This window comes from Alexandromys fortis, unplaced genomic scaffold, assembly GCF_014885135.2.
Source record: "Alexandromys fortis isolate MF-2015 unplaced genomic scaffold, M_Fortis_MF-2015_v1.1 scaffold_155, whole genome shotgun sequence".
Classification (NCBI taxonomy): Eukaryota; Metazoa; Chordata; class Mammalia; order Rodentia; family Cricetidae; genus Alexandromys; species Alexandromys fortis.
Window position 1 is genome coordinate 3,543,723 of NW_026068052.1, and position 26,168 is coordinate 3,569,890.

Below are 26,168 nucleotides of genomic sequence, written 5' to 3' on the forward strand. Positions count from 1 at the left end.
TGGCATCTACAAGTCACAATTACTTCTGAATCAAAGCTTCTAAATCAGTCAAGGGTGAAGAAGGTGGGCTGGATGGCACAAATGGTGCTTGAGCAGCATACGCAAAAATAAGCCTGGAAGATGAGTGGAAGTAGGAACAAGATGAGAAAGGTGGGAGGAGATGCAGGAATGGAGACGATGAAAAGGGAAGACAGCAAAGGAAGTCTTGATATCTGGTCTGCAGGACTGGAATGACCTATAAATATGACTCTGTGTAATTTTGGTCTTTGATGCCCACGCAGCTTATTTGAGCTTGTCTAAGATGACAGTGTGATTTCAGGGAACAAATTTACAGCTAGTTCCAGATATCACTTCTGTGTGGTGGCTGCTAATGAGTGGAGGAGCCTCGTGAGGCCCAGGCAAACACTGAAACTACCTTACAATTCATAGCTTCTTTGCTTTACTATGTTTGATATTCTAGCAGCCAATTTTATCCTCCGTGGTATTTTCAGAGTCCAGCTGGCTTTCAATCAGTCCTCGATATGAGAACTGCTAATAGGCTTCATTTTTTTTCTTGGTCTTTCTCAGAGCTATGAAACACCAGTGGAAGGAAGAATTTCAACATTTGGGTCAGGTGTTGAAAAGAGACATTCTAAGATCTGTAGTGGTAATCATGTAGTAAAGATGCTGCCCTTGTCCTATGCTTGTGAAGAAACATCACACCACTTTCTTACCTGGAATTTAGATATTTCCTCAGAATTTTCCTTTAAAAATTAATAAGCATTGGACCACAAGGCAGGGAACCCTGACTGCTCTTTGGACTGGAGAGGGAGCGGGAGAGGAGTGGGGGGAGGGGGAAAAAGGGTCGGAGGAGGGGGAGGGAAATGGGAGGCTGGGAGGAGGTGGAAACTTTGTTTTTCCTTTTCTCAATAAAAAATTAATAAGCATTGGAATAAAAAAATATTTATTTGCAATTTCACTTAAGCCAACAATATATACTATGTAGTCAATAGTTAGCTCCATGCATGCACAGGCTTATGTTTGGAGGCAACATTAAGTCTATGAAGGCTCCTTTGGCACTCCTACTGTCTGTTCAGAGCACTTGCCTGGAAAGAATCAGAAAGGATAGCTACTCCCCACCCTAAGGTCCTTAGGTATTACCTAATAAACTTGAGCTATTTCTACCGTTCTCACTTAGAACTTTAGAATTTAAACTTTCTAGGTACTAGGGCAAAATTAGAAATTAAGGTTGATAATTTAATTTTCACATCTGAGCAAAATGCTTATTTTTAATTTATTTTTTTAAAATTCTTGCTGAGTGGTATTGGCACACACCTTTAACCCCAGCACTTGGAAAGCAGAAGCGGGCAGATCTCTGTGAGTTTGAGACCAGCCTGGTTTACAGAGCAAGTGCCAGGACAGGTTCCAAAGCTACACAGAGAAACCCTGTCTCAAAAAAAAAATTTCTCATATTCTCACATTCTGACCAAAAATTCCCTACTCTTCCTCCCAGTCCCTCCCCTCAACTACTCTCTTCCCCAGTTTCACTTCTTCTCCTTTTTCTTTAGAAAAGAGAAGGCCTCCCAGAGTTATCAACTGATTGTACCATATCAAATTAAGTATAATTAGGCACATCCCCTCATATTAGGACTGAATGAGGCAACCAAATAGGAGCAAAAGGATCCCAAACGCTGGGAAAAAGAGTCAGCGAAAGCCCTGGCTCACATTGTTAGTAGTACCATAGGAATCCCACGCTACACAACCCTAACATACATGCAAATAAACACAGATCAGACCCATGCAAGCTCCCTGATTTTTGGTTCTATCTCTGTGAGCCCCTATGTTTCCTGGTTAGTTGATTCTGTGGGCTGTGTTCTTATGGCTTCATTGAACCCTCTGGCTCTTACAATCCTTCCTTGTTCTTTTCTGCAGGATTCCTCAAGCTCTTCCCAATGATTTTCTGTGGGTCTCTGTATCTGCTCCCGTCAATTGCTGGGTGAAATGTCTCTGATGATGATTAAGCTAGACACTGGTCTGGTTACATAGATGGCTGGTTTAGGTTCTATATCCCCCATTACTAGGAAACTTTGATAAGGTGATCCTTATAGATTCCTGTGAGTTTACATTGCGCTGGGTTTCTAAGTCACCCACCACATGCCCCCCATTCCATTCGTCACTACCAGTACTCTCTTTCTCCATCCTCCCACCTAGTTCTTCCCGTTCCCATCTACACAGGCTCCGAGTCAACCCGAGAAATCTATTCTTTTTCCCCTTCCCGGGGAGATCTATGAGCCCCCCTCCACTTGAGCCCTCCTTGTTACTTAGCCTCTCCAAGTCTGGAGATTGTAGCATTATTGTTCTTTACAGCTAGTATCCACTCATGAGTGAGCACGTACCGTGTTTGTCTTTCAGTATCTGGGTTACTTTACTTGGGATGACTTTTTTCCTAATCCCATCAATTTTCCTGACAGTTTAATAATTTTTTAACAGCTGAGTAATACTTCATATGTAAATGAACCACATTTTTCTTAATCCATTCTTTGCCTGAGGGACATCTAAGTTGTTTTCACTTTCTGGCTATTACAAATGAAGTGAATAAATAGTTAGCTTATTAAGTGTTTTGTGATAGGATGGAGAGTCCTTTGGGTATGTGGCCCGGAGTGATGTAGCTGGGTCTTGAGGTACACAGATTCCCAATTTTCTGAGAACCCACAATATTGATTTCCAAAGTGGTTGTACAAGTTTGCACTCCCACCAGAAATGGGGGAGTATTCCCCATGCTCTACATCTTTACCAGCATGAGCTGTTACTTGTGTTTCTGATTTTAGTCATTCTGACAGGTGTAAGATGTCTCAGAGTTCTTTTGATTTGTATTTCTGTGACGACTAAGGATGGTGGACATTTCTTTAAGTGTTTTTCAACCAGTTGAGATTTTTCGGTTGAGAACTCTCTGTTTAGATGTGTACCCAGTTTTTAAATTGGATTGCTTGGTTTTTTGATGTCATGAATTCTTTATATATTTTGTAAATTCGTCCTCTGTCAAATGTGGGATTGAAGACAATCTTTTCCCATTCTGTGGGCTGCTGTTTTGTCCTGTTGAAGACGTTCTTTGCCTTACAGAAGCTTTTCAGTTTTATAAAGCCCCATTTATTAATTGTTGATGTTATTGTCTGTGCTGTTGGTATTCTGTTCAGGAAGTAGTCTCTTGAGCCAATATGTTCAAGGTTATTCCTCACTTTATGTTCTATTAAGTTCAGTGTGTCTGCTTTTATGTTGACATCCTTGATGCATTTGGACTTGAGTTTTATGTAGGGTGTTAGGTGTGAATCTATTTTCATTTTTACATGCTGAAATCCAGCTATACTAACACCATTTGTTGAAAATACTTTTTTTCCATTGTATATTTCTGGCTTCTTTGTTGAAAATCAGGTGTCCATAGGTGTATATATTTATGTCTGGGCTTTTGGTAGATTCCATTTGTCAGCCAGTCTGTTTTCATGCCATTCATGTGGTTTTTAGTACTATAGTTCTGCAGTACAGCTTAATATCAGGGGTGGTGAGACCTGCAAATGTTATTTTATTGTACAGGATTGTTTTAGTTGTCCTGGGCTTTTTGTTTTTCCTTATAAAGGTGAGTATTGTTCTTTCTAACTCTATAAAGAATTGTATTGGAATTTTGATGGTGATTTCATTGAATCTGTAGATTATTTTTGATAAGATGGCAACTTTTACTATGTTGATCCTACTAATCTATGAGCCTAGAAGATCTTTCCATCTTCTGATATCTTCTTCAATTTCTTTCTTCAAAGACTTAAAGTTCTTGTCATATAGGTCTTTTTTTTTTTTTGGTTAGAGTAACCCAAAGATATTTTATAACATTATGGCTATTGCAAAGGGTGTTGTTTCCCTGATTTTTTCTCAGTGCATTCATCATTTGTACATAGGTAGGCTATTGATTGTACTGAGTTAATCTTGTATTTAGCCACTTTGCTGAAAGTGTTTGTTAGCTATAAGAGTTCCCTGGTAGATTTTTTTTTTCGCAAACAATGCTGCTTTAACTTCATTTTCATTTGTATCCACTTATCTCCTTTTGTTTTTTTATTGCTCTAGTTAGAACTTCAAGTACTTTATTGAATAGATATGGAAATAGTGGGTAACCTTGTCTTGTTCCTGATTTTAGTGGAATTCCTTAGAGTTACTCTCTGTTTAATTTGATGTTGGCAACTGACTTGCTATATATTGCTTTTATTATGTTTAGGTATGTCCTTTGTATCTATGATTTCTCTAAGACCTTTATCATGAAAAGGTGTTAGATTTTGCCAAACATTGGATTTTCAGAATCTAATGAGATGACCATGTGTTTTTTTTTTCTTTCAGTTTGTTTATGTGGTGGGTTTCATTGATATATTTTCATAGGTTGAACCATCCTTGCCTCTTTGGGTTGAAGTCTACTTGATCATGGAGATAAATGATCTTTTTGATATGTTCTTGGATTTGGTTTCTGAGTGTTTTATTGAGTATTTTTGCATCAATATTTGTGAGGGAAATTTGTCTGTAATTATTTACCCTGTGGTTTTGGTATCAGGGTGACTGTGGCCTCATAAAGTGAATTTGGCAATGTTCCTTCTGTTTTCAATTTGTAGAGAGTATTGGTATTGCCTCTTCATTGAAAGTCTGGTAGAATTCTGTACTAAAACTTTCTGGGTCTGGGCTTTTTTAGGTTGGGAGACTTTTGATGACTTTCTATTTCCTTGGGGGTTATAGGTCTATTTAAATAGTTTATCTGATCTTCGTTTAACTTTGGTAAGTGGTATATATCAAGAAATTTCCCGTTTCTTTTAGATTGTTCACTTGTGTGTAGTACAGGTTTTTGAAGTATGTTTTAAGAATTCATTGGATATCCTCTGGATCTGTTGTTATGACCCCCACTTTGTTTCTGATTTTGTTCATTTGGATATTCTCTTTCTGTGTTTCAGTTAGTTTGGATAACAGTTTGTTTAGCTTCTTGGTTTCCTCAAAGAACCAACTCTTTTACATTAATTCTTTGTATTGTCCTTTTTGTTTCTATTTTATTGATTCAGTCCTCAGTTTGATCATTTCCTACCATCTATTCTTGGCATGTTTGCTTCTTTTAGTTTTAGAGCTTTTAGGTGTGCTGTTAAGTTGTTAGTATGATATCTCTACAATAACTTTATGAAGGCACATAGTCCTATGGATTTCCTCTCAATGCAGCTTTCACTGTGCTCCATAAGTTTGGGTATGTTGAGCATTAATTTTCTTTGAATTCTAGGACATTCAAATTTTTTTCTTTATCTCTGCCTTTACACAATAGTCATTCAGTAGAGAGTTGTTCAGTTTCTTTGCATTTGTAGGCTTTCTGTTGTTTCTGTTGTTGAAATGCAGCTTTAATACATGGTCGTCCCATAGGATGCAAGGGGGTTATTTCAATTGATTTTATTTGTTGAGACTTGCTTTGTGACCATGTATGTAGTCAGTTTGGAGGAATGTTCTATGAGGTGTTGATAAGAAAGTATGTTATTTGTTGAGCACGTGTCCTTGTGGTATGATTGAGCATCCTTTTGGGTATATGTCCAAGAGTGGTATAGCTATGTGATACATCAAGTTGCAATTGTCTGAGAAACTACTATATTGATTTCCAAAGTGGCTGTATAAGTTTTCACTCCCACCAGCAATAGAGGAGTGTTTCCTCTTTTCCTACATTCTATTTAGCATAAGCTATCACTTGTGTTTCTTAGCCATTTTGACAGGTGTAAGATAGAATTTCTGAATCATTTTGGTTTGTATTTGTGAATGGCTAAGGATGTTGAACATTTCTTTAAGGGTGTCTCAGTCATTTGAGTTTCCTCTGTTGAGAATTTTCTTGTTATATTTGTACCCCACTTTTAATTGGATTATTTGGTTTGCTGATATCTAGTTTCTTGAGTTCTTTATATATTTTGGAAATTAGCTCTGTGTCATATATGGGCTTGGTGAAGATCCTTCCCCATTCTGTAGGCTGTTTTGTCCTCTCAAAGTGTCAAGGTGGAACCTATATATCAGTGGTTCTCAACCAGTGGGTCGTGACCCCTTAGAGAATCTCATATATCTGATATCCTACATATCAGATATTTACCTTATGATTCATAATAGTAGCAAAATTGTAGTTATGAAATAATAATTAATAAATTTCAGTTGGAGGTCACTGCAACATGAGGAACTGTGTTAAACAGTCACAGCATTAGGAAGGCTGGGAACCATTGCTATATACTACACTGTCAGTAAGGTAAAAAACCTATGGCTAGATATGTTACAGGCTCTAGGGGAAAATCTACTACTAAATTCTACTAAATTGGTATAGCAATAAAATAACTACTAAGGACATATTGCTATGCGCATAGATCAGTGTATTGCTCAACCTTCATCAGAGAGGTTTCGTATAGTAGATGACAACTACTCAGAGACTACAGCTTGCCAATGTGCATAGAATAAGAGACTAAGAATGCTTAGTCCTAAATGTCTATATCACACCCTTCTCCTTAAGGCTCCAAAATTTATGTCTAAGAGTGGGAAGAATGATTTTCAGAGACAGAGGTGATAGATGACTTCAAGGAGACGATGGTTTCCAGATGCAACAGGGCAATATGAACACTCAGGGTCTGTGACAGCACACACGAGATTTGCACAAGCTCAAATCAGACAATATCTCAGCATGGAGGAGGAGGGGGAGGAACGAAGGCCCATCTCCACCCTCATCCATGGAGCTATTGGCATTTGATTGCTTCTTCAGTGGAATAACTTGGAATATATTGACTACAATCCAGGACAGGCACTATGAGTGGGGAGCAAACACAAATCAGATTCCATGTTGAGAGGAAGGGGAGGTGGAAGGAGAGAGAAAGAGAGAGAATGGGAACATGAAGTTGGGTGGGTATGGAGGCAGATAAGGATCTTGGGGGAAGAAAGGGATGAACATAATCATAATATATTGTATAAAATTCTCAAGGAATTAAAAATATGTAGGATACACAAGTGTTGTGGCATGCCTGTAGAGGTGAGAGGACAATTCAGGCGTCAGTTATTCAGGAATCAGTTCTTACCCTCCACCTTACTTTGAGTCAGTGTCTCTTATTGTTTCTGCTGCTGCACAGGGTACTCCTATGTAGCTGGCCCATGAGTTTACACATTTTCCCATCTCCATCTCTAATCTCATAGCAGAAGTGCTGGAGTTATAGATATACATCAGCACATTTGGCTTTTTATATGGGTTACAGCGATCTGAACTCAGGTCATCAGGCTTGTGTAGGAAGTAAATTTGTCCACTGAGCTAACTCCTTGGACAGTATAGTACAAACTTTGGCATGAATTGTTGTCATTTAACATTCTGACAATATGAGTCTACATGGATTAGACTCGTTTTGTAGTGTGTTAAGTGAATTCTACAAAAGGTAAAAAATTCTTTTAAAGTTCAACAACTGGTATATAAGTTGACTTAATCAATGATTTATCATTGTCAATAACTATTGCAAGCTGAGTGTGAGATTCATCCTTTTAATGATAGAAATTGGAAGTCGTCACATAAACAACTCACTAATTCCATTCTTCCCACTTAGAGCTAATTCAAATTATTATGTTGCTGTTAGGTTGAATTAAGTCAAAGTTCCACCTTTTCTTTTTCTTTTTTTTTAATTTTATTGATTTTTAATGAGCTCTACACTTCTCTCTGCTTCCATCCCTGCCTGCCTCTCCCCTACCTTACAAACATCTCCCAAAGTCCCCATGCTCCCAATTAACTCAGGAGATCTTGTCTTTTTCTACTTCCTATGTAGATTAGATCTATGTATGTCTCTCTTAGGGTCCTCATTATTGTCTAGGTTCTCTGGGATTGTGATTTTGTAAGCTGATTTTCTTTGCTTTATGTTTAAAAACCACATATGATTGAATACATGTGATAATTGTCTTTCTGGCTCTGGGGTACCTCACTCAAAATGATGTTTTCTACCTTCAACTATTTGCCTGCAAAATTCAAAATGTCATTTTTTCCACTGTGTAAATGTACCACATTTTCCTTATCTGTTTTGGTTGAGGGGCATTTAGGTTGTTTCCAGGTTCTGGCTATGACAAACAATGCTGCTATGAACATAATTGAACACATGTCCTTGTGGTATGATTGAGCTTCCTTTGGATATATTCCCAAAAGTGGTATTACTAGGTCTTAAGGAAGGTTGTTTCCTAATTTTCTGAGAAATCATCACACTGACATCCAAAGGGGCTGTACCAGCTTGCATTCCATGAGCAATGCAGGGAGTCTTTCCTTTACCCCACAACCTCTCCAGCATAAGTTGTCATCAGTGTTTTTGATCTTGGCCATTCTTACAGGTGTAAGATGGAATCTCAGAGTTGTTTTGATTTGCATTTCTGTGATGCCTAAGGATATGTTGAGCATTTCCTTAAGTATCTTTCAGCCATTTTAGATTCCTCTGCTGAGAGTTCTCTGTTTAGGTCTGTACTCCATTTTTTATTGGATTATGTGATCTTTTGGTGTCCAATTTCTTGAATTCTTTGTATAGTTTGGAGATCAGACCTCTGTCTGAAGTGGGGTTAGTAAAAATCTTTTCCCATTCTGTAGGCTGTCGTTTTGTCTTGTTGACCATGTCCTTTGCTTTACAGAAGCTTTTCAGTTTCAGGAGGCCCCGTGTATTAATTGTTTCTCTCAGTGTCTGTGCTACTGGGGTTATATTTAGGAAGTGGTCTCCTGTGCCAATGAGTTCAAGTGTACTTTCCACTTTCTCTTCTATGAGGTTCAGTGTGGCTGGCTTTATGTTGAGATCTTTGATCCATTTGGACTTGAGTTTTGTGCATGGTGGTAGATATGGGTCTATTTTCATTCTTCTGCATTTTGATTTCCAAGCTATGCCAGCACCATTTGTTAAATATGCTTTCTTTTTTCTATTTGATACTTTTTGCTTCTTTGTCAAAAATCAGGTGTTCGAAGGGGTGTGGATTAATATCTGGGTCTTTGATTCAGTTTCATTGGTCCTCCTGTCTGTTTTTATGCCAATACCAGGCTGTTTTTAGTACTGTAACTCTGTAGTAGACTTTGAAGTCAGGGATTGTGTGATGCCTCCAGAAGTTCTTTTATTGTACAGGATTCTTTTGGCTATCCTGAGTTTTTTGCTCTTCCATATGAAGTTGAGTACCATTCTTTCGAGGTCTGTGAAGAATTTTGCTTGGATTTTAATGGGCATTTTATTGAATCTGTAGATTAGAAAAATCCACTTTTTCAAGACCCTGTTAATACTAGAGGGGGCTTTCACACAGCCAACAGATTTTCTCTTCTGAATTCTAAAGTTCAAATGATGAGAAAAGAAATCTTCAAAACTCTATGGCTTTAGGTCTCACAGCAGATCAGTGTGGCACCTGTGTCTCTGCCACGCTCGAGTTGCTCTGCATGCCTTTCTCATAATTCTGCTAAGATCTCTTCCATTTTATAAGATATACAAAAAGCAGACTCAGACCTAACAAAATGTTAGTCAGCTCAAAATCAGAAAAAAATGCTAAGTTTAAGACAATATGTATACCATTATGACCATGCTGGTGCCAGAGTTATTCTAATTCAGATCATAAAAAAGGTGTAGAGGGCCAGAGGTTTGGTTGAACAGTTAAGAGCACTGGTTGCTCTTTTAATAAACCCAGGTTCATTTCCCAGTTCCCATATGATGTCTTGCAACCATGTGTACCTCCAGTTTTAGGAAATACAGTGCTCACTTATGACCTCCATGGGTACCAAGCAGGTACTGAGTGCATGTTCATACATGCAGGCAAAACACCCCCATACATAAAATGTACAAGAAAATATTCTTGTGGAATGCATGTCAAAGAATATACGTTTGTACAATTTTAAAAAATAATGACAGCGATCCTTGCAAAGTGACTGCACCAAATCACATTGCCACTAGTAATATATGATAGAAGCCATTATTTTACATCCTTACCAGCACTCAGTCTTGTCAATATGCTAAATGATTCTTATTCTGATTAATATTCTAGATGTGTACTTTTAAAAGGTTCTCTCTAGCTATAATGTGAAACATGCCTCCGGGAATTTTATGGATAACATAGATATACTTCTATCTTACATTTCTATTACAACAAATGAAATTTCGTTGGAACACAACTAAGGAAACATATTTGACCTGGGAAGGGAACAACTTATGTCTCAAAATGTCCAAAGATCTGTTCATTTAATCACTGGGTTTACAGTTTTCTCTGGGTTCCACAGTAAAGTCCCAGGGCATTTGGGGGGTATTTAAAAATTTAAAGAAAAACTCTGTGATGGTCTTCATTTGTCAAGAATCCTATAACCTGCTTGCTTGAGGTAGTACACAGGTTTAACATTAGGTTGTACTCCATTGTTTTTATGCTTGCAGTATTGAAAATTAAGTACTGTGTGTACATGGGGATCAGGAAATAAAATAAAAGAGTGATGTCCAATCTGATTCTTAGGTCTGAAAAGTTGTCTGATGTCCAAAGGTTGCTATTTAAAATGAAATAAAGTATTTTATTCATATTAAGATTTTATCTTAATTTCTCATACCATTTTAAGTGGCAACTATGCTGCTTATAATGATACCTACTGAGTTGGGGAAACTTAACTATTTAATAAATGGAAATGTTGGGTACTACTATTGGTATAGAGAACCATGAAAAATATTGATGAGATTCTAAGGAGGATATTGACAACCAAGAAAGTTTGGGAAGTTCTAATAGAACTTGATGAAGCATAAGAAATGGCTAGGAATGGTGACTAAAATGTTTTCAGTCTCACCTACCTCCCTGTTCGGTATTAGAAGCCAAAATACTCTCCATATTCTCTTCCAGTTTTGTCTTGTCTATCTCTAAGCCCTTGTTACTTGAAAGCTGTTGGGAGTTGGGTTGAGTTGGACAAACATGTTAATGCCTCTATTGTCTGCAGAAGAGAGAGTGATTCCAGGTATCTATTATGGATTTTACTTGTGGCTATATTTTTATTAAGGATGATGAAACAGCTTCATTTACTTAATGTTATCAATAGCTTCTCATTTGAATAATGCTATATCATTTATAGTTTCTGATTCCAATGGATGGAATGAAATTATTAATTTATATCTGGACTCATTTTATGAGAAAACAACTACAAAGGGGATTATAATCACAAGAGAATTTCATCTAACAAACTGATCTTCCCAATAGCAGAAGAACTCTGATGCCCACACTAGGTAGACTGTCTGGTGCATAATTCGGTGGGTATATGTGGAGAACAGATAGAGGCAAAGAGATATGATCCAAATAGGTATAAAAATCAAAATTACCCTTGAAGAAACAATATAAACTATTTTTAACATTTATTTCATTGTTTTTGTGTGTGTGTATGTGCATATACATATGTGTGTATGTGCTCAGAGAATTTAGAAAAGAGCATTCAGTCCTCTGGAGTTGGAGTTACAGGTAGTTGTGAGCCATGCTTGTCAGGTTCAAAGGAAACTCCCATTTCTCAAGATCTGATGGCTATACAGAAGTATTCCTTAGGAACTTGTGAAACTGGTACAACTCTGTTGAAAGGAGCCATTTCCTTTATCCCTGGCAGAAAGGGCAAATGGCTCTCTGTGGTACCTTAGCATACCAAAGCCCATGCTTGCCTATATTCTCCTTCATTACCACAGGTACAAGTTATACATTTCAGATTCCAGGCAGGCATGCTGGCTATTCTCACCTTTTCCCCCTACACTAAACTCCCTCCAGCTGAAAAGCGTCCCTACTTCTAGCTACTCATTCCTCCTTATAGCCCTGCTATTTCAACTAACCTTCCTCTTTTGCCTTTTTTTATGTGTATAGGTGCTTTGCCAAGGGGGCCAGGTCCCTTGGAACTGGAGTTACAGTTGTGAGCTGCCATGTAGGTGCTTGGAATTGAACCCAGGTCCTCTGGAAAGAACAGTCAGTGCTCTTAATCAGTGAGCCATCTCGCCAGTCCAGTCCTTTCATCTGGAAGAGTCCAGGGCAGAGAGAGAAGATAATAGATTGAACATGGCCAGCAGACAGGATCTGGACAAGAGAGAAGCAGGAGCAGAGGAGAGAGAGAGTGGGTGGACGGGCAGATGAAAACCAAGAGAGGACCAACAGAGAGATACAAAAGAGAAAGGACTGTTCTCTCTCTCATATCTACAACAAAAACCTTTCTCCTAACTATATTTCCGAGAAGCCAAATCAAACCATATTTTCTAAGGAGCGAGTGCAGACAAGAATTGCTTTCTTGCATTCAAATGGTCTGACTTCCACATGGCCACCACAAAGATTGCTTCACAAATGTTTTGATAGTTCAAATGTTAATATGTTATCTGTTCAAAAAGTAGATACGGGATTGGTGAGATGTCTCAACAGGTAGAGGTGCTTGGCACCACGCCGGATGACCTGAATTTGATACTTGACCTGTATGATGACTGGAGATAGCAAAGTCCCACAGGTCCTCCTCTGACTTCCACGTGTGTGGTGTGGCGTGTGCATAAACAACACAAGCACAAAACCCAGTCAACAAATCCAAGCTTTTGAGAAGAAAATAGGCATGTCCTGCCTTTGGAAGGATGCAATTGTGAGAGTAGTTGCTATATTTCTGGACTTTCTGGGTTGAAGAGAGGGTTTGGAAGAACACGGTCAGAACTAGAAGTTGTGGTTCCCGAGTGAAGGCAGAAAGCTCTGTCCTATTGGTCCTATGGATCCTAGAGCTCTGCCTCTGCCTTCAAGCACTGGGAATCAGTAAAAGTATAATCTAAACTGGTTTTCTGACTAGGGAACTCCTTTCACTAAGGCAACTTGGCTCCTGCATCTGGTCTCAGGCCCAGTGCCCAGATTGCTGTACTGGGAAACTTCCCAGACCGGTTTTGGGCTCTTGGCTTCCCTACCTAAGAGCTCAAATGAAAGGGTTGGTGAATCCCTTGGGGTAGAGAGGATTTGCAACCCACCAGGGAGCTCTATTGGAATGCTCATTCCTGTTGTCTCTGGAAGGAAAAGGAAAGAAAAGGGAAAGGAAAGGGAGTCCGCGGGGCAACGAAGAGATCAAAAGGCCGGGAATTGATTCCTGCAACTGTCTCCTACCAGGTACTGGGCAGGAGCATTAGGCCTAACTCTTTTAGCCTGAGGGAGAGATCTGAAGATTGCTTACTAACTGGGTTTTCCACCCTCCCTCCCTTTTTCCTCCTTCTACTCCTTGGGTTATGGTGACCTGAACCATCTCTCACAGTCAGTTCTGAGGCAGCAGTGCTCAAGAATAGCTCACAGATCAGCAGCAGCCTTTCCCCGACCTCTGAACAAGGGACAAGGGGAAAATTGTGGTGCACTGCTCTGCATACCCCACCTCTAAGTGCATTGGAGGGGGGTGTGGAGTGCTGAGGGGGTGGAGAAGTCATGACCTTGTGTTCCTTGATGTTATTTGATGTTGGTTTTGGCTGCATTCGGGGAGCTAAAAAGCATATAAAAATGAAGCTAATAAAACTGTAGGGCTAGGGAATGGACCAGGCACAAACTGTGGACTCCCAAAGCAGCTGTGGCTGAGCTCTTGAACCTGACTGGCTCACATTCCTTCCAAGGTGCAGATTTGGGCAAGACCGTAGCCAAACTTCAGAAAAATAGTTGACCTCCTTGGCCTATGTGATTTGAAATCTTGGTTAGCTTTTTTTTTCTTTTTCATATATTTTTTTTTTTTTGTAGAGGGAAGATGATGGATGGCACTGTAAGAAGACCTCAAGGTTTCATTTGTGGCTTTTATGGTAGCAGGATTGGGGGTTGTTTTCCTTCTCTGCAGCACTTACGTCAATCAGTCTGAGAGCTGTTCTGTTAGTCTTCTCATGAGGCAGTCTTAAACAGAGAAAAAGGGTGAGAGTTGGGCTAATTGGGGATAGTCATCATGATGGTTATAAAGGAAAAGGTGTCTGATCATTGGGGCCCACTTCAGACCATGAAAGTTGCCCTATCTCGGCCAATTTGAGGGATCCTAGAAACCTCAAGTGGAAATAGTAAATGGAGCTATCCATAAGGCTCCATGATCATCTGGGAGAGAAGTGTGACAACCGATGTATACCCACATGAATGTGACACCTGGAAATGGTTTCCTCATATCTACCAAAGTGCTGGTCCATGCATTTAGGGAACCAGAATGAGACTTTATCACTTAAACTTGATTAAAGTAAAAAGCTAAGGTTTCCTGCAGGGACTCCCAATGGCGAGGAAATTGGGTTTGGAGTTAGAAAGTCATAGTCCTCCTGACTTTGCTGCAGCTTATCAGTTGCACTGTATGATTTCACTACCTTCTACTCAGTTTTCTTGTCTTTAGAATGGTTAGAAACTTATTCTGGTTAAAAATGAAACCAAATTTAATGTTTTATTTAATGTTTAATGTCCATAAACATATCAAATGCATGCTTCATACTGAATAAATTCTCAGCACCTCAGGTTCAAGACTTAGTAATGGATAATGATTAGGTTTAAGGCTATGTATTTTCTTCAACACAGTCATAAATGTTGATATAAATGATCAAAGTCTGGAAGCATGTAAGAGATTCATAAAAGATGGTTCCCATATCCATTCTGATGACACGGAGCCGAGGTAAAGAAAAGAAAGGGAGACATGGATAGCGTACTGATCTGAGACAAAAATCCCAGATGACTCAGAGAGGGACAGGTTCCATTTGATGAAGATCAAGGACACTTTTCCCTTCAGTATTGGAAGTGTTGAAGACAGAAAAGCTAGCAATAGGTGACTTCACAGTTGTTTTAGGAATCCTAAATGAAAAGTCTTTTTGCGTCCTGATGAACATCTCTGCTGAAGCAATAATCCAAGTCAGACCAAATCAAACTGAATTAGAAAAAGCCCAGGTTTAATGGATACTAGTGCTCCTGTGTGACCTTCCAGGCTCTCAGAGAGAAGATGGGGAAGGAAGACCAGGTAACCATGTGTTTGTTCTCTGAGTTGCTGTTTAAATACCCTGTGGGAGTGGTCTTGAGCATCTCTGACTAGTGGCCACCATTTGGCGGGCTTTCTTGGGGGTGGAGTCTGGACTGAGGCAATTCCCTGGGGGTGGGGGCTTGGAATGCAACTTCCACCCAAACATTCCAGACTGCTTGGATACATGGAGGCCAGAGGCTGGGGTGAAGCCTGGACCCAAACTTTCCAGACTCTTTGGGTATAAGGATGCCAGGTGCTGGGGCACCTCCAACCGGACATCCCAGACTCTTTGGATATATGGATTTCAGCAGCTGGGGTGTCATGTCCAACCCAAATACTTATACCTGACTTTTTCTTTCTGTTTCTCTGGGAATAGCTGTAACTCTGGCAAACATCTACCTTGAGATCTACCATATCTTTTATTTTAGAAGTTTCACTGGTCTCTGTCCTATTCACTTAGTAGAGAAAGCAGTCACCCAACCCCAGCAGTAATCCCAAGGTTTGTTTTTTAAAGATTTATTTTATTTTTCAAGTATTTGTAAAATATGTCTGGGAGTGAGTATGTACACACACGAATATGAGTACAGGTGTCTATGGATTGGAAGAGGGCATCAGATCATCTGGGGCTGGAACTACGGGTGGTTGGGAGCCACTTGCCAAGACTTCAGCAGCATAGTTTCTTCAACATCTAGAGCCTCACATTCTTATTCATAGCACAACTTTCCCTTTTTCCATAGTTTTTATAGACGAAAGCTTTCCCTATGGGAAAGACAGGTCTCTCACTATGATTGATAGACATGGTAGAGAGTTCATGAAAGCCATGTCTGTGTTTCCATTCCTCCTCTTTGGAGGTAGTCTTACTGTCTTAGTTAGGGCTTTTTTTTTTTCTGTGAAGAACCATCATGAACAAGGCAACTCTTATAAATGAAACCATTTAGTTGAGGGGGCTCGCTTACAGTTTCAGAGGTTCAGTACATTATTACCATGGTGGGGAGCATGGTGGCATGCAGGCAGATGTGGTGCTGGAGCTGAGAGGGCTACACTTTGCAGGCAATGGAAAGTCAACTTATAGTCACATTGAGAAAAGCTTGAGCCAAAAAGAACTCAAAGCACACCCCCATAGTGGCAAACTTTCTCCAATAAGGCCACACCTCCTAATAATGTCACTCCCTTTGGAGACCATTTTCTTTCAAACATCACATTCTACTCTCTGGCCCCCAAAGGGTTATAGCCATATCATATTGCAAAATACATTCAGTCTAACTTCAAAAGTCTCCATAGTCTATATCAGTCTCTTCTGAGATACATGACAATCTCTTAACTGTAATCACCTATAAAAATAAAGCAGATCACATACTTCCAACATACAGTGTCACAAGATATTTATTACAATTCCAAAACATAGAGAAGGTAGCATAGCAAGGAAATACTGGACCACAGCGAGAGAAAAAAAAAAAAAACCACCAGCTGGGCAAATCCAAAGTCTGCATTTCCATGGCTGGTGTCAAAGTGTTCTCCATATCTCCAACTCCTTTCAGCTTTATTCACTGCAACACTCTTGGGCTGGTTTCACTCCATGTTAGTAGCACCCTAACTACTACTACTAATAGCAGATATTCCACAATTCTAGCATCTCTGATATCTTGGGTTCTCTAAGGCAATCTAGGCTTCAATTTCGTAGCTACATGCAATGGCCTCTCTACTACGTCTCCATTCAGGGACAGGACTGACACATGACTAACCTCATGGACTTTATTCTGTAACTCTTTTCTTCTCTCCTTGACTCTAAAGCCAGAATGATGTGGCCCAAGTTGCCAAGTTCTGCTGTTTACTCGGGCTCAATCATTACCCTCTCATTAATTGTTTCTTCACCTGCTTTCTGCCCTTCACTGCCTAAGTCCTGAAACTTGTTCTGTAGACCAGGCTGGTCTCAAACCCAGAGATCCTCCAGCCTCTGCTTTCCCAATGCTGGGATTAAAGGTGTGCACTGCAACCCCCCCCTCCCCAGTTCTAAGCTTTTCTTCAACTCCTTTTCATAGTTAGAAACTTAGCTGAGTGGGATCTTGCCCTGAGGTCACCACTCCCTTTATTCCATTTCTTAACCTGTTTATCTCCTTGAAAAGAGGATTTATCTCCATTTCATTTCCTGGGACCCCCTTTCTCCTCAAATAGTCTTCCTTACTTAGCTTGCTTCTTTTCGTTATATATCTTCCATAGAGTTACCATGATTATACACATGACAGAGTCTCTACTAGATGTTTTGAGATTTCTTCTGCAAAAGGTATTAATCTAGAACTTCACGTTAGCTTCAGGCAGATGCTTTAGACAAGGGCAAAATGGAGTCACTTCCTTCACCAAAATATCCCAAGAATGATTTCTAGGCAATGTACTAAAATTCTTCTTCTCCGAAACCTTTTGATTCAGCCCCGGACAGTGCATCAAATCACCCTCAGTACCACTGTCTTCCATGCTCCGCCTAGCATGGCCCATTAAGCTTTGTTTAAAGCATTCCACTGTTTTCCAAAGTCCAAATTCCTCTAAAGAGAGTGCCACTCCATTTGGGGGTCATTGTCTTTCAAATTGCCACACTTAGCTTTTCGGTTTCTATTCTCAATGCAAACCATGTTTTCCTCTCGTAGGTTTGATTGCCACTAGAGTTTATGATACAACTGTCCCTTAGGCAGTGACCTCACTGCTCATTTGGAAACGGTTCTTTACTCTTACAATTGCATGTTCCACTTTCCTGGTTCCCCCTTCCCCCAGGTATTGACCTACTTCTTTCCTATTCTTTTTATTGTAATTAAAAGGAAAGTGTGTACTCAGTCTCCCGCTATCCTGAATTATACAGGCAAGTTTCCCACATTTGGGGAAACTGAATACATCTGCAAATCAGAAGTGTAATTGATAAGCCTTGCCATGAGAAAACCACCTTTGTACCATGATCTTGTCATTCTCCCTTCATAATTTGGTTTCTAGGCACCATTTACTCCATCTGAGGTAGAGTTATCAGGGTGCTTCTACCAGCCTGCCAAACAAGGAACTCCAGTCTAGAAATCTGTATTTGTAAGGATGCTTCTGTTTATAGATGACATATTAAAATATTAAACTTTCATTCAAACATGGTTCTTAGTTGATGTGATATAGTAAGATGATACTCTAAGAGCATTGAGATAATAAATCTTAATATCTTTCTCTGGGATCCCAAATATAGACATTGCATGGATCTGGAGCCTTGTGTGACTGATTTTCAGATAATGGTACAAGTGGAAGGGTGGCAATCATTCCAGTAAGAGGTGTGTGTTGGAATCATTATGCTTCAAAATGAAATATTTGTATGACATTTTTTTCTTCCATTTTCAATAAAATGAAGAACTTTAAGGTATAACTGCTATAACCTTCAAAAGATACAGTCTGAGCATGTGAGCATGGCGGTGTTTGTCTATGCAACAGAATAAAGCTTATAAATTAGAATCTGTCAGTCAGAGTTTTCTGTGGAAAGGTTATTGTACCTGAGAAACGTGTCTTACCTTATTAATTCTAGTCTAGATTGTAACCGCAGAAGCAAGGTATGTGATGGGGGAGGAAATTAGACTCTGATTTGCTTTGAGGTTAAATTCTCTTTTATTTGTGACTCAGATATAGGATTCCCTGGGTTTCCAAGATCTCAGTGACATAGGCCTGATGGGGAAGAAATTGCCTAGGTTATTATGACTATAGTGAGAATCTAGCAGATGTAGTAGCCTGAGAAGGGCAGGTCAAAAAAAAAGCATTATCAATTAGTTCATTTGCATTTGTACGCGATGCACCTTTAAAGGATGGGAAATTCGTGAGACACAGGAGTGAAATGTTCTTTGGGATGTGGAAGGCTGAGGTGGGAGTTGGAGTTGTGATTGTATGTTCAGGTACACATGCTTAGAACTGTATGAGGCAAGGCAATCAATCAGGCAGGAGGTCAAAGTTATGCACTAGATAAACATAATGACTACGACACACACTTCTCCCTGAAATAAGGGTTCCAGGAAAATGAAATAGGGCTTCCTTTTACCCATACACTTTGTAGAACATCATTTTCCTGCATCATATGAACAGGTTGGAATTGCTAGGCTACATCATATGCGATTTTGGATGGATAGTCAATACTTAATGCATTCAAGGTAACAGAAGCAGCCTTACAAACATGATGGATTTATTGAAGCGGTAGACGGCTATACCAATTTCCTAGCCTCACTCAGCAGTTATCTGGTTCAGTTAACAGTGGTAACAAAGAGAAAAGTGAGAATTGCAATGCAGTCTTTAATATTGCATTGTATTTAGTATTCCAAAAAATGGAATGAAACTCACTTCTATTTTGCAGTTATTATGGGAAAGATAAGGCTAAGATTTTCTCTGACACAGTGAAGACTGGCTCTGAAACCAGTGAAGATAGGTACAAGTAATGCCATGAGTGTGACCAAGTTTTGATGGGAACTTCAACAGGGAAGGATATGGGTCTTATACTGTACCTGATCCGGCAGAAGGTAGAAATGGAGATGCTCTAAAGACACTTGTGTCTCTCAGTCTCACTATGAGACTATTGTACAGTTGCCAGCAAAAAATGGGAATTCTAGCTGATGGGATAAAGGGATGGCAGGAAATTGTTCCTTCATACCCCACCTACTTTAAGTTTAATCTGAGAGGACAAACTTTGTGTGGCACAGACTCTCATGTTTTTAGTTATTTCTCATCAAACTTCCTCTAAGGACTTGTTTTTCCTCCAAATTGTGCATCCAAATATTCTTCATTTTCCTCAAGCCTCATTGTCTGCTACTTTTCCACATAGAAATCCAAGAGGTGACCTTTTCTTTATTTAGTATCCCAAAGAGGAGTGCCAGACTCAAGCACTGATAAGGAAGAAAACAGATGTTAATATTTGCAGTGTGTCTCCTACTGAATCCCAAAACATTCTTTCTTCTCAGCTATACACTGATATTATCAGACCTTGAACAGAGAAAGCAAGAAAATTATGGTCCTGGAAGAGCATAGAAGCCTTGAGGTGGCTCTTGGTTGATGACAAAGTGATAGACCCTTAGACTGATCTTTAGCTATACAGGTATGCATGTTCCTTCTGCAATACTTTGGAAGCATACAGGCTTCATATATTCTGTGGATTCTGACAGACTAAGCATTTCGTCTTCTGGAATAAGCCTTGATGATTATCTCTTTACAGTTGTCTCTGTATAACACTTTGTTTGCTTGAATTATAGCCATTACTACATTGTACTTCTGCTTTCTATTTTCTAGGGTCTTGCTCATTCCAAGCCCACATCTCATTCATTCTACCATATCAGAAACTACCACAAAGGCCGAGACTCCAATTTTGATTAGAATTTTTGAAAGTATAAATGAGTGAATGTTCGAATTTTGCTTGTATGCCTAGCATATCTAATAAAATAATGAATAGTTACTAAGCTGAGGAGCTATATTATAAAAACCAATTTTATTATTTGCTTGTTTCTAACTCAAAATATAGTACCCATTAATCATAATAATAGATTCTATGTATGATTTTCACCAAAAATATATGAAAATCATATATATATGAATTGCCTATGAAATTGTGTGAAAAATATACCTGAAGGCATCAAACATTGTGTTTAACATAGTGTAGGCATCTAAAATCACCAGCAGAACTATTTTCCAGATATTACTAAAAATATCCAGACTGACAGAGACAATAGATAGTCTAACAGATGAAGATACTAACCTACTATTTGTGACACATACAGAGTCGAACAACTACGGGCTATAAACCTGTCTTTCCCAAGATATTAAATTAGAAAAAGTAGAAGATTTAGAAGCCAAAGATGTGGGTTTTAGTCCTAACTTGAGTCAGGTACTGTCTTTATTATGGCTTTGAACAAATATATTTTATTAATAATCTAAATGTCTTTCAATTGAATGTTCTATAATTCTAGAACCCTGTGAGAAGTTACTATTTCCCTTATTAATTAAATTATACAATAGGGAGGGATTTTTTACCTCAGTATTTTGAGTCCTCAAATAGTAGATATGATTTCTGATTTTGAATGCCAATTTGATTGCATTAAGAAACTTTTGGCACATTAATGACTCTCACTTTGGACTGTGTCTTTAAGGGTGTTTCCAGAGAGGATTAACTGAGATGACAAGACCTGCTTTGAATGTGAATGGCACAATCCTAAGAGCTGGGGTCACAGACTGAATAAAACGATCGACCAAAAAGAGAATGTCATCTGAGCATCAGCATTCTTTTCTTCCTGCCTTCTTAACCATTCACAGGTGAGCAAGTAGTTGCTCCCACCAATATGCCTTCCTTTTTAACAAGTTAAGTATCCTCAACCTGTGAGCCAGCATAAATCCTTAGTCCTCTAAGTTTATTTTTTCATGTGTTTGGTAATATTCTTGAGAAAAGTAATTAATAAAATTAATAACTAATAGAACAGTTAAAATACAGTTTTCCCTTTGTAGGAGTATCCTATCTAGTATGTGAAAAATGATGGGATTAAAATATTACTGTTCTTCAAAGAGAAAGTCTCATTATATAGTCCTCAACCTTCCAAGTTTTCAAATAATAGGCGTTTGCCACTGTGTTTGATGAGGACATTACCATTTTGCAACTCTTAATGTACTAGTAACTCTAGATAGTGGTCATCATGGCTTCTACCATAGCAGGGAGAAACCCGAATACTCTTTTCCATACACAAAAGGCACATTTAGGAAGATTTTGTTTGACCAAAACCTTTAGAATTTCAATTTGATCAAGCCACTAGTTCAGTGTCCAATTTTTCAGAATCTCTAAATGACAAAGAAACTTGTTAAATGTGCTATAAGGAAGCAAACAGTGAAATACAAATTGATAGCATCAAAACCAGTAAAATACTTAAGAATAAATTTGAACAAGGAAGTTCAAGGAGTATACAATGAAAACAATAAAACATTGTTGAAAGAAACAAAACTAAACTTAAATAAATGAAAATGCATTAACTATTCTGGAAGGCTTAATGTTTTTAAAATTACATTGCTCCCAAACCTAGGTTCAAATATGTGGACATTCCTATCAATATTCTCAGTACACTTTTTCTTGAAATTTATAAGCTGATTCCAAAATTCATACGGAAGCAGAACGGTTTCTATATAGCCAACATTAGACTAAAGGAGTTATGGTAATAAGAGAATGGGATATTGATGCAATGGGAAACAGATAATGCAGTGGAAAAGAATTGAGAATCTGGAAATAAATTCTTACTTTAAGTATTATATTTATTTTTGAAATGAATACTTATCATAGTGGATAAGGGAGAATCTTTACCACATATGGTACTGAGAGAATTAGATATCAGCATGCAAAGAGTGAGTAACAAACCTTTATCACACACAATATATACAAATTAATGAAAGTTAATCAAATACTAAACATAACTAAAATTATAAAATTTTTATGGAAAATATAGGTGAAATATTTTTAAGTCTTGTTTTATGCAACAGTTTCTTGACAATACTCTAAAGGCAAAAGCAGCAATCAATAAATAGTTCAATGGACGTATTCAAAGTGAAAAGCTTTTGCAGATCAAAAGAAGTCATACAGAAAAGAAAAAGATATTCTTCAGAATGTGAGAAACTATCTAAAATAATGTAAGGGTCTGATTCATTATTGCAACACAATAATAAAGAGACAAATATAATTTGGGAATGGGCAGATACTACTCAAAAGAAGATAGATAAATAACCAACATAATGGCATGAAGATATTAGCAACATCACTAGATACCAAGAAAATGAAAATGAGCACTTGGAAGGCTGAGTCAGGAAGACAGTGTGAGTTTAAGGTTAACTTAGACTATAGAGTTTGTTCCAGGCCAATCTATCTCTTAAAAAGATCAAACATTAAAGTAAAAGTTTAATTGAAATGGTCATTTGCATTATCTTCTTCTGAGTTCTCTGTCTGGAATTTCACCTAAGTTATTCTCAATAGATGATGTTATTATAGGATTAATAATTTTTTGGAGGAGTTGTACTGGTTTTTCATTCTGCTTAAATTGCTTCACGGGGATTTATATATCTGTTGTTATTTCTTAGCTTGGATTATATCTTGTCTGCTATATTCTTTCAGTAGAAGTATCTTCAGTGTTAATAGGAGATTTGGATGTGATTATGTTGAGTGTATTGTTCCGGAGCTCAAGGTACCTGGTGTAAAATTTATATTACTTCTTGAGTGGGATATTATTGAGAGATCACTGATACTCGATATTACCACAACACAGATGTCATACTAGCCAACTAATAGCAGTGTCCCCTTTCACTTTAATAATTATTTGATGGTAAATTACCAAGGCTTGTATGGAGTAAATTCAGAGTGTAGTTAAAACGATCAAGAGAGGGAGAGAAGTATAAAGAGGAAGCATACCATGAAAAGTAAAAACCAAACAGAAAACAAGGTTGGTAAAGTAGCAGAAAATCGGAATAGTTTTAGTATCCAAAGATTTTAAAGATAGAGCTGTGGAAGGGTATAACTTATAGATTTAAAAAAATAGGAGGTAAGGGTGAGAGAAAGAAAAATGGCATAGTATATATGACATGCTACTGAAGAATGCTTTATAATAAGCTGGGAGAGAAGCAAACATAATTGAGCAATATATGCAAAAGAAAAACCATCATGAGTTATATGCAAGACTGGAAATTAAATAAAACAAAAGAAGAAAAGAGAGAGTGCTTATAGAGTAAATTGCTGGTTCGGCTGTGCTGAATTGAACGGGGAAGTTCCTAGATCCCTCTAACTCTAGCAGGATTCATGCTGTGCAATGTGAGGAAGGGACAAAAGTGAGCCTTGGTCTCTGCAAGCAACCTCAGTTCCTGGGGCAAGGTGTGGAGGAATGGGGGGGGGGGCTGTGAGTCCTTTCTTGATAGCTCCTTTGGATAGCTACACCCCACCATGGCCTCTCCTGACCCTACAGATCATCCCTGAATGTGAGGAGGAGCAAGCACCTCTTGGCAGATTCTCCTGCTCTCTCCCAGACAGCTAGCTTCATTAGGCAGGCTGGCCAGCCATCACAGAGACAGTTCCCACAGGGACTCTGGTCCTCAGCTTTCTTGCCCTCGTCTCCATTTCTTGTATCACTAAAACAGAAATTTAGGATCTCCCGAGATCTGGTAAAACTCTAAGGGCAAAATTCTGCTGTAATACTTGTATACTACATATGATTTTTGACATCACTTCATTTTTTGGCTTCTTTGGATTCTTTCCTAACATATTAGTTGAATGACGACTTTTAAAATAGCAGTTTTTATATTTCACTTAGTTTCTAACAATGCTTCTTTTGATCTCTTTCTATTGTTTGATTTTTATGAGTTCTATGTGACACTGGGATAACAAAATTGTAAAAATGGAAGTGTGCTGCTTGTACAAGTAACTGCAAATCTACCTAGTGGTTTAGGCTTAGAAAGGGAGATTCAAAGTTTAAAAAAAAAAAAGAGATGATCATTCCAGGTTTTAGAAATTTAAAAGTAAAGTCCTGAATCTTGCTTTTAAGATTAAGGTAACTGCTATACCCCCATAAAACTAATCAGACAGGAATGAGGAGGAATGGCCTTGGTTCCCAGCCACAGTCATATGAAATTTGGGGATAAGGCTGTATGGACAGCATGACTTCATATATACCAGATATAACTGGCATTTTCAAAGTATGTGGGTAAGAAGACAATTGCATTTTGATATAGATCTGTCTTGCCTCCTATTTATGCTGCTACTGTCTGCTTTGGGGTTCTTTGAATCTCTTTGTAAAAGCCACTGAAAAAAAGAAACCAACCAGCCTTTTAAGACAGATAGAGTGATTCACCTTCTTGAGTTTGAGGTCAGGCTGTGTTGTTTAGGAGTAATCATAGTTTATGCTAGAAAAAGCCTTTGATTGGTTGTCTAATGAGGAAGGTAACGCTATTCATTTTATATGGTTGATAGGATGATTGCATAACACATACTGTAAAGAGCCTTATAACACACAGTGGAAGTAAAGTAGTAGCAATGTTTTCAGATATTTTATTATTGTTGTTGCTATCATTATTATGATCAATTCTATTCTTTAATCCATCTCTGCCTCATATTCTATTAGATTCTCATACAAGTTTTAGCTTAACTTCTATCATGTTACAGCTTTATTAAAATTTCCTAGTTATTTCAAATGATGTCCCGGAATCAGTTGTGAACTGTGGCAAGGCATATGTAAATGATTTAAATATTGAAGTTCATAGATAATTTTGAAAAATATGTTGAGACCTAGATTATTCCCTTCAAGGCTTTGATTTCAATTGCAGTCACATTTTGTTTCTTAAATAAATTGGAGAGAAGGAAGAGGAAGACACTCAGTGAGGTATGGGTCAGGTGTCACACACAATTCATAGGGACTCTTCTCAGACTGTACTATCTATTAGGCCATGATCTTTCACCCATGGCACCTGAGAAAGGATGGTCTACAGAAGAAACTCTAACTCTTAAAAATGAAGATTTTCACAATCACCATTATAGTTCTTTTTTTAATTTATTTATTTCTTTATTAATTAATTAAAAATTTCTGTCTCTTCCCCACCGCCACGTCCCCTTTCCCTCCCCCTCCCCCAATCAAGTCCCCCCTCCCTCGTCAGCCCAAAGAGCAATCAGGGTTCCCTGCCCTGTGGGAAGTCCAAGGACCACCCACCTCCATCCAGGTCTAGTAAGGTTAGCATCCACTAAACTGCCTAGGCTCCCATGAAACCAATAGGTACAGTAGGATCAAAAACCCATTGTCATTGTTCTTGGGGTCTCTACAGTTCTTAACAGTGAAGATTTTCCACAACCAGGTTCATTTTTCACCTTTCTTTCTCTTCCTGTTTTCTTTGACTTTTTTTTTTTTTTTCCAGAAAGAAGGCACAAGCTTTCCCTGCTCTGGTTGTCTGCCCAGCTACCTTCATCTCCTATGAAGTTCTAGGCAGAGTCAGATAGTACCTCATCTAGAAAGTTGTCATGTCTCCAGAATGTTCTGATTTCCTATTTAGATGAATAAATGAGATCTCACAACCAATTTTGCTGACTTACCACCTCCTTTACTATTTATGAAGTTAATGTTACTATCCTTCCCTTTGGGGTTTCTTCTTTACTATCTGGAAACCTGGTTGTCAATGTCACTTGGTAAGGCCAAGGCAAGTGGAAGTGGGGTAGCAGGCAAACGTGCTA

The 26,168-nt window shown here is 38.5% G+C and overlaps 1 long non-coding RNA gene across 1 annotated transcript; it reads left to right on the forward strand.

Moving 5' to 3' along the window:
* The first annotated feature begins 12,924 nt into the window (after window positions 1-12,924).
* On the forward strand, window positions 12,925-25,956 carry LOC126487075 (uncharacterized). The gene is made up of 5 exons (XR_007588267.1): window positions 12,925-13,107; window positions 13,717-13,881; window positions 19,906-20,039; window positions 21,085-21,247; window positions 25,860-25,956. It is a non-coding gene; the product is annotated as an uncharacterized lncRNA (long non-coding RNA).
* The last annotated feature ends 212 nt before the right edge of the window (window positions 25,957-26,168 follow it).